This window comes from Lolium perenne, chromosome 4 (genome assembly GCF_019359855.2).
Source record: "Lolium perenne isolate Kyuss_39 chromosome 4, Kyuss_2.0, whole genome shotgun sequence".
Taxonomy (NCBI): Eukaryota; Viridiplantae; Streptophyta; class Magnoliopsida; order Poales; family Poaceae; genus Lolium; species Lolium perenne.
In genome coordinates this window covers 229,473,106-229,482,780 of record NC_067247.2, presented here as the reverse complement: position 1 = coordinate 229,482,780, position 9,675 = coordinate 229,473,106, and the positions used below count along the sequence as shown (strand labels likewise).

Below are 9,675 nucleotides of genomic sequence, written 5' to 3'. Positions count from 1 at the left end.
TGAATAGACAGAAAATGACATGATGCAAAATTTCAAAGTCCTGTGTGCGAACACAGAAGAGTTCTTCCTGTAGAACGGACCTTGAGAAAAAGAGATCAGGTCGATCAATACTCTTTACTGACCACGAAATATGCAACTCAGAATAGTAGGATGATGTGGAACTTTCGTAACGAAAAACACGCGCATGCCTAAATTTGAGTTGTTCAACACTTTATATGAGCTTCTCAAAAGAAAAAAGTTTAACCTTAAGGCTAAAAGAAGCTTCGAGGTTCTGCTCATAAGAGTTGGAAATCCAAAAAGTGAAATTCTAGAGAGGGAGACTATAGAGAGATGGAGATGTACTTCTTTGGACACTTTTTTCACCAGGAGAACTGATAGATTCACGGTTAGATAGAAAGGTCAAGATGACCGACAGGATTGACCCATTTTATAAGAATAACGAGGCCAAAAATTATACGAAACGGTACTGCTTATGAAGAAAATGGTGTCAAAAACTGTACAAATTAACGAAGCCTTGTCGCCCGCATGATGAAATACCGCCAAACACACCTCCCAAATTCAAAGTGGTTGTTTCGACTTTACCCGCTCGCTCGTGAGCTGCAACGCCGCATGGACGTACAAGAGGCCTTGTATCCCATGCTACACAAGGCGATAATCGGCAGACTATGAAAGACGCGCCAAAACATTCGGGACCTCCTCCTTACATGCCAACCAGAACAATCTTCTAATTGCGTCAACCTGGTTCACAAACTTGTTACCCTCATACAGTAGTAGCACGCCCCACATGTTGTGCTAGGCCATGACCATACCCTATAGAGTTGTCTCTATAAACCAGTGGTAGCCGCCTCGGGGACATGTCCACCCTCTAAGGCCTTGTTTGGTACTAGAGTTTTAGTGGGGATTAGCGGGGATAATCCGCTCCAAATTTTAAATCCCCACTTATCCCCAATGCATGTTTGGTGCTAGAGTATGAGTGAGTTTAATCCCCACTTTTCCCAAAATTTTAGTGTAATTTTTTCAATCCCCAATACTCTACCCCTACCTAGTGGATTGGGGATGGGGTTTTGTGGGGATTGGGTGACAACAGTGATTCACCCAATACTCTAGAGTATTATCCCCACTGATCCCTACTAAAACACTAGTACCAAACAAGCCCTAAGGCTGCTAGTCCCGCGTCCAACACCCTGGTTGTTCAGGGTTACGCCAAATTGACATGCCCCGACAAGGAGTTATTCTATCAAGTCAGGGTGGCCCACTGGTGGTAGTGCCGACCAACTCACCGGGTGGCCTAGCCTGGTAATGTCCAAGATAGGGGCACACCTGACTCAAGAAAGGTCCAAGACACCATCCATCTGGAGCCCAAGTGTTGCGTGCCTTAGAGTACAAGATAAAACAACTAAACCTGATTAGCCTAGGACTTTGTAGCGTTGTTGGTTAAGGCTTTCCATCTAAAACCTACGTCATGGCCCGGCGAGCCCGGGCAAAGCTTTTGAACCCCCTTGTGATACTACCATCTAATGAGGATGTATTGAAAAATCTTTATCGGTAAACACTGATTAGTGGAATGGTACGTAGGTAGACATTACCCGGCCTTTGACCAACGGTTAACTCCACCACTGACTGGCTCCCTATATAAAGTTGGCCTATGAGCAGGCTATGACTCATATCGTCTTGTAATCTGTACACACCATGATAATCCCAAATGAACAGGAGCAAGGTTTGCCTCCACTTAAGGGGGCTTGAACCTGGGTAAACTGGGTGCAATCTCCTTCCAATGCAACTTCTACCTTACGCGCTCTATGCCCTATGTGCGAGCAACCCTACATGGCTCCTGATGTGACTTTCCCCTAATAGTTACCATCCACCGTGGGGCAGAAGGCATCTGTAGTTACAATCTGAGTGTGATCTAGCATAGGCATCGGCGATGCCATTGTCCTTGGGTGACTCAATCGCTTCGACAACATCCCCTATGTCCCCGATGATTTAATGTGAATGAAAGCTTCCTACAACCTCACAAGCTCCACCAATCGTTTCATTTGAAGGCATTGACATCTTCATCGGCTTCACTGGCTCGGGATCAACCCCCTTGATTGCGAGGAGGGCGGTTCAAAAGAAGAATTGGGTCCACCCTCTCTACTAGGGTTATAGCCTCCAATGACTGCCACTTCATTGGCTTCATTAGCTCGGGATCTGACTCCCTAGAAGCCCACAGAAGCATAGAGTCACTACTAGAAAATGGATTAGAGCCACAACAAGATGTGCCAAAAATAAAAAATCCACAGTTGGAAACCCGGTAATGGTTAAAAAGTCCCGTCAGCTATATGTTGTTAGTTGATCTCCACAGTGCATTACCGGTGACACGCAAAATAAAGTTGAATCATTGGTGTTTGCTTTGGGCTGAACTGGGGCCAGAAAATTGGTAACAATGGACTATTTTCGGGAGTCATGAGTCTAGAACATAACGGTGATGATGGGGCATAAGTGGCGTGTCGTTCTTTCATCCGAAAACTAGTTGCATAATTATTTTTCTTGGTTGTTACTGCTTATATGAGCAGTTACAATCATTCTTTGCTACTACTGACGTTTCTATTATCGTTTTCGTCGGCCAGACATAACATACCAGTGACGAACAAAATAGAGAATATGTGGATTATATTGTTAGTACTTAGTAGGTTGTGCAACTTCTATCCTCACTTCCAATTTTCCAACGGTGATTTTGTCCTGGGTTTTTAAAAGTTCAACCATATGTTCATCATCCTGGTGCTAACGGAGCTAGCCACAAATTATCTTTTTGGTACTTTGGTCCTTTTCAGATTGAAGCAGAGGTGTGTGAGGTTTCATATCAACTTCGATTGCCATCCAATCATTGATTCTTCAAGTGGTAAATATTTCCCTTCTTCGTAAAGCACCGCAACCACCCGATGAATATCACATCCGCATACCTCAGAGGCCCAGACAATACTTGAAGATCATGCGCCTGACGGACCATTCAAAGTTCTTTAGTGAAGCAGCTACGTGAGGGGGTCCACAGCTAGGTGCTGGTGTAATGGTCATCGCTACCCGCATCATTGGCTACCTAGGACACGACAGAACTCCAGGACCGCTTTCTGGCATCACCGAGCTTGGGGACAAGCCGGCCTTGAAGGGGGGTCGGGGACAATGTTACACATGCATCTGCTACATCGACATCTAGGAAGACACATGATGGTACGGAGACTGAGCAATGGGACCTTGATAGTCTAAAAGATATGAGGACAAGTGGTGCATCACTAAAGGATCGACAACGACGCTTACACAAGCATGGCTGCAGACTGGACCCGAAGGTGTGGAGATTATAAATGAAGTCAAGACCAAGAAGCAAGAGGTGGCGGATATGAGATTATTGAATCCCTTTTATATTGTATTATATCTAGAAACCTTACATGCATGTATATGTCTTTATCCCCTCTTCCTATATCCCATTGTAATCAAAAACATTGCCACCATACTTGGATATGAGAACCAAACGAAGGGCTCCTTGTTCATGGTGACAGAGCTTTCCTAGGGCCAAGGGGAGCCATGTGCCCCCTTCCCCCTCCACCCGCCCCTGTCCCCCTCGAGAAAATTCCCTAAAGATATCTAAAATATTTATGCTGAAATTTTAAAGCTTACACAAAGTTAATACATGATTGGTGTTCTAGCTCCCTCAACAATGTTTTCAACCTCCAGCACTTGGCCACACATAAAAGACATAAAAATATTATCATTCTGCAAGAGAAATATTAGTATACTGCAATATAAAATGAAACAATTCGTACACTTGATAAACCCATGATCTTTGGAATATTAGGGAAGACATTTTAAGTAATTTATATTGTTCCATAGAACTATATAGCATGATACTTATTTCTACCAATAGCTCCTTTGTATACATGCGGACATATGTAGAATAAATATTTGGGGGTAACTGATTCATATGCCCCTGCGAAAAGTGACTAAAAGAGTATACATATTTGGCATTAAATTAATTAGTTGATGGAATATAGGGTCTCTCAAACATTTATGATGTGGATAAGTAGAACTGTTGCGAATCCGAAGAGAGTTGCTTGTGAAATGGTGTAGTTATGTGATTATGTTGTTCATCTCCACTAGTGAGTACTCGCAACACTTGAAAGGCTCAAGAGGGCCACTTTGTTTCGTACACTTGGGAAGGTAAAAGAGAAATCATGTACCGTAGTGAGATGGGAGGGTGATGGAGAAAAGCGATGGAGTGCACATGGTAAAAGTTCATGCTATCAAATAACCTTCACCGAGCTCAAACTTTGGGTGCCCCAACTGTTGAATCTCAGGATTTTTTTGCTTAGTCTCTGTCAAATAATAAATGGAAGACTGAACATCTTGAAAATATAGGACTGAGAAAAACACATGAGCTTCAGACATTTTTATAGGAGTTTTAGATGTTTAGAGATTTTGTATTATAGCTCTTGGGGTTCTAAGGCGAGTGCCCCGCCTTGCTGTATTGTCCGGCCTGGTGGGTAACAAGAGTTCGCAAGAGAGATAAGGTAGACAATCCATCTGTGGTGTAAGGTGTTAGGAGAACCTTATTTGACTCTTACCTCTTTAAAGCTATCGATTCTTAATCGGACCGGCCTCGTAGAACTAGTGGAGAAGAGGCCTTTCGTCCCAAGCCTCTGGGAGCAAATGTCCCCGTTTTGAACCAAACCGGGTCCAATATAGGGCACTGGTCCCGGTTTGAGATACAAACCGGGTCTAAAGGCCCATCGACAGGGCGTGGCGGGCTGTGTCAGGGCTCGGATGCCTTTAGTCCCGGTTTGTATCTCAAACCGGGACCAAAGGCCCACCCATTGGACCTGGTTTGGATTACCAACCGGGACAAAGTCCCCATCTGCCTATATAACCTTGCCCCCGTCCAAGTGTGAGCCACACTTAGCCATTTTTTCACTTCTTATCACAAGAGGGGTGTATTGCTTTTGCTCTCTTCACATGCACAAGAGGTTCTCGATGAAATGCTTAAGAGGTTTTGCCACTTGAGTTCACACAAATCAAGCCACACTTAACTTGCTTTTTTCCTTCTCCATCGAGGTTAACAACTTTATCCTTTCATTTGTAATTGATAATATGCATGTGTATACATCGTTTCACTAATCGTGATCTTCTGTAATGGTTTTTGATCAGTTTAATTATATCATGCAGATTAATCGGCAATGGATGTACATTGACCGATGCTTTGACAAGTTCACTTCGGGCCTGAGTAATTTTATGGACGTGGCTGAGGCAAACAAACATGGTGGCTTCATGTATTGTCCATGTGTTAACTTTAAGAATATCGTAAATTACGCTCACTCGAGTACCATTCATGGCCACCTTCTGCGGGACGGTTAATGCCCAACTACTATTGTTGGACCAAGCACGGAGAAAGAGGGGTTATGATGGAAAAAAATGAAGAAGAGGAAGAGGATGATGACAGCTATCCCATGTTCCCTGAATACGGTAATACTGCAGAAGGCAATGAAGACAATGAACCAGAAGATCAAGAGGCACCAGATGAGCCTGTTGATGATGATCTTGGCCATGCCATTGCTGATGCAAGGAGAGAATGTGAAACTGAAAAGGAAAGGTTGGCCTTCGAACAGATGATACAAGATCAACAAATTGTTATACTCAACTTGCGAAGATGGCCATAAAAATCTAGGCAGCACACTGGAATTGTTGCAATGGAAGGCACAGAATGGTGTCACTGACTCAGGATTTGGAAAGTTGCTGACAATAATTAAGAGGAAGCTTCCAAGGGGTAACGAATTGCCCGCCAGTACGTACGAAGCGAAGAAGGTTGTCTGCCCTCTAGGATTAGATGTGCAAAAGATACATGCATGCATTAATGACTGCATCCTCTACCGCGATGAGTACGAGAATTTGGATGCATGCCCGGTGTGCACTGCATTGCGGTATAAGATCAGAAGAGATGACCCGGGTAATGTTGAGGGCGAGCACCCCAGGAAGAGGGTTCCTGCCAAGGTTATGTGGTATGCTCCTATAATATCATGGCTGAAATGCTTGTTCAGAAATAAAGAGCACGCTAGATTGTTGCGATGGCACAAAGAAGACCGTAAGAAAAAAGAGATGTTGAGACACCCTGCTGATGGGTCCCAATGGAGAAAAATCGATAGAGAGTTCCCGTACTTTGTAGAGGATGCAAGGAAAGTAAAATTTGGTCTAAGTACAGATGGCATGAATCCTTTTGGAGAGCAGAGCTGCAGCCATAGCACCTGGCCTGCGACTCTTTGTATATATAACCTCTCTCCTTGGTTGTGCATGAAGCGGAAGTTTATTATGATGCTGGTGCTCATACAAGGCCCGGAGCAACCCGGCAACAACATTGATGTGTACCTGAAGCCATTAGTCCAAGAACTTCTACAGCTGTGGTCCATAGCAGGTGTACCTGTGTGGGACAAGCACAAGCAGGAGGAATTTGACATACGAGCGCTACTTTTCGTAACCATCAATGATTGGCCTGCTCTTGGTAACATTTCAGGACAGTCAAACAAGGGATACAATGCATGCACGCACTGTTTAGATGAGCTCGAATGTGATTATTTGGATAAATGTAAGAAGGTCGTGTACCTGGGGCATTATCGATTTCTTTGGCATACCCATCCCGTAAGAAAGAAAGACAAGCATTACAACGGTGAGGCTGATCACCGGAAGAAGCCTCCCGATCGTGATGGTGTTGCTATATTTGGTATGGTCAAGGATCTAGAAGTAATATTTGGAAAGGGTCCTGGCGGACGGTCTGTTCCGAATGACGCAGCCGGACACGTGGCCATGTGGAAGAAGAAATCTATATTTTGGGATCTACCCTATTGGAAAGTCTTAGAGGTCCGCTCTTCTATCGATGTGATGCACATGACGAAGAATCTTTGCGTGAACCTGCTAGGCTTCCTGGGTGTGTACGGGAAGACAAAAGATACACCAGAAGCACGGGAGGACCAGCAACGTATGAAAGACCCCAAAAAGCTGCATGATACAGATAAAGGGCGTCATTACTCCAGCTACGCTCTTACAAAAGCAGAGAAGGAAATATTTTTTGAATGTATGAGCAGTATCAAGGTGCCGTCTGGCTTCTCCTCCAATATAAAGGGAATAATAAATATGGAGAAGAAAACATTCCAGAACCTGAAGTCTCATGACTGCCACGTGATAATGACGCAGTTGCTTCCGATTGCATTAAGGGGGCTTCTACCGGAAAATGTTTGACTGCCCATTCTGAAGCTATGTGCATTCCTCAATGCAATTTCTCAGAAGGTAATAAATCCAAAAATTCTACCGAGGTTGTAGAATGATGTGGTCCAATGTCTTGTTAGTTTCGAGCTGGTGTTCCCACCATCCTTATTCAATATTATGACGCATCTCCTCGTTCACCTGTTCGAGGAGATTTCCATTCTCGGTCCCGTGTTTCTACACAATATGTTCCCCTTCTAGAGGTTCATGGGAGTCTTAAAGAAATATGTTCGTAACCGTGCTAGGCCAGAAGGAAGCATCTCCAAGGGCTATGGAACAGAGGAGGTCATTGAGTTCTGTGTTGACTTTATTCATGACCTTAAGCCGATTGGTCTTCCTGAATCACGGCATGAGGGGAGACTAAGTGGAGAAGGCACGGTAGGAAGGAAATCAATGATATGTAGGGACGGGATTTCTTTCACCCAAGCACACTACACGGTTCTATAAAGTTCCACCTTGGTGGCTCCGTATATCAGTGTACACAAGAATTTTGTACGCTCCCAGAACCTGGGGCAGTCAAACGATTGGATTAGACGTGACCACATGTCGACCTTCGGTGGTTGGTTGCAAAAACATCTCTTGAATAACAGCACTATTGAAGATCAGTTGTACTTGTTGGCCCAGACACCGTCTTCGACTGTATTGACTTTCCAAGGGTACGAGATAAATGGGAATACGTTTTACACGATCACCCAAGATAAAAAGAGCACCAACCAAAATAGTGGTGTACGCTTTGATGCAATTAACAATGAAGGCCCAAATGACATATATTATGGTTACATAGAGGAGATATGGGAACTTGACTATGGACCTTCTTTTAAGGTCCCTTTGTTTAGGTGCAAATGGGTCAAGAAAACAGGAGGCGGGGTTCAGACAGACAAGTTGTATGGAATGACAACAGTGGATCTCAACAATCCTGGTTATAGAGACGAACCATTCGTCCTAGCCAAGGATGTGGCCCAGGTTTTCAATGTGAAGGATATGTCTAGCAAACCAAGAATAAGGAAACATAAGGAAACGAATACATCAAACGATGAGCCAAAGCGCCACATAGTTCTTTCTGGAAAAAGAAATATCGTGGGAGTGGAGGACAAGACAGACATGTCAGAAGATTATAATAAGTTTGTTGAAATTCCACCCTTCACATTGAACATTGACCCAAGCATCAAGTTAAATGATGAAGATGCTCCATGGTTACGGCCGAAGAATGTTAAATGATGGAAGATGCTCCATCATCAAGTTAATTGAAGAATGTTCATGGCACAAATTAGTATCTCAACAAGGCAATAAATTTCCCATTTATTTTTGTGTAATCATGTAACTCTATGCATGTAAGATATTAAAAGTGGAGATGGTTTGATTTTTGTACCATATATATAGAGGAGATGTAGTCGTTCACGGGATTGCAGGAAAAAAAATCCGAGGCGCAACTTCCGAAGATGCCGTAGGGCGTGTGCACCAACGACATCTTCGAGAAGCTGCGCCACGGGAAATTTCCCAGCCCTTTCCCCAACATTGTTAGAGGAGATGTAGTCGTTAACGGGCTTGCTGGAAAAAATTCCGAGGCGCAGTTTCCGAAGATGTCGTAGGGCGTGTGCACCAACGACATCTTCAAGAAACTGCGCCACGGGAGATTTTCCAACCCTTTCCCCAACACTATTAGAGGAGATGTAGTCATTCACGGGCTTTGATACGTCTCCGACGTATCGATAATTTCTTATGTTCCATGCCACATTATTGATGATATCTACATGTTTTATGCATACTTTATGTCATATTTATGCATTTTCTGGAACTAACCTATTGACGAGATGCCGAAGAGCCGATTCTGTTTTTCTGCTGTTTTTGGTTTCAGAAATCCTAGTAAGGAAATATTCTCGGAATTGGGCGAAATCAACGCCCAGGGGCCTATTTTCACACGAAGCTTCCAGAAGACCGGAGAGCTGACGAAGTGGGGCCACGAGGTGGCCAGATGATAGGGCAGCGCGGCCCAGGTCTTGGCCGCGCGGCCCTGTCATCTGGGCCCCTCGTGTGGCCCCCTGACCTGCCTTTCCGCCTACAAATAGCCTTCGTCGCGAAACCCCCAGTACCGAGAGCCACGATACGGAAAACCTTCCAGAGACGCCGCCGCCGCCAATCCCATCTCGGGGGATTCAGGAGATCGCCTCCGGCACCCTGCCGGAGAGGGGATTCATCTCCCGGAGGACTCTACACCGCCATGGTCGCCTCCGGAGTGATGAGTGAGTAGTCTACCCCTGGACTATGGGTCCATAGCAGTAGCTAGATGGTTGTCTTCTCCTTATGTGCTTCATTGTCGGATCTTGTGAGCTGCCGAACATGATCAAGATCATCTATCTGTAATGCTATATGTTGTGTTTGTTGGGATCCGATGAATAG

At 44.5% G+C, this 9,675-nt stretch overlaps 1 pseudogene; it reads left to right on the top strand.

Annotated features, from left to right (window-relative positions):
* The first annotated feature begins 6,228 nt into the window (after window positions 1-6,228).
* LOC139839296 (uncharacterized) lies at window positions 6,229-8,496 on the top strand (annotated as a pseudogene).
* The last annotated feature ends 1,179 nt before the right edge of the window (window positions 8,497-9,675 follow it).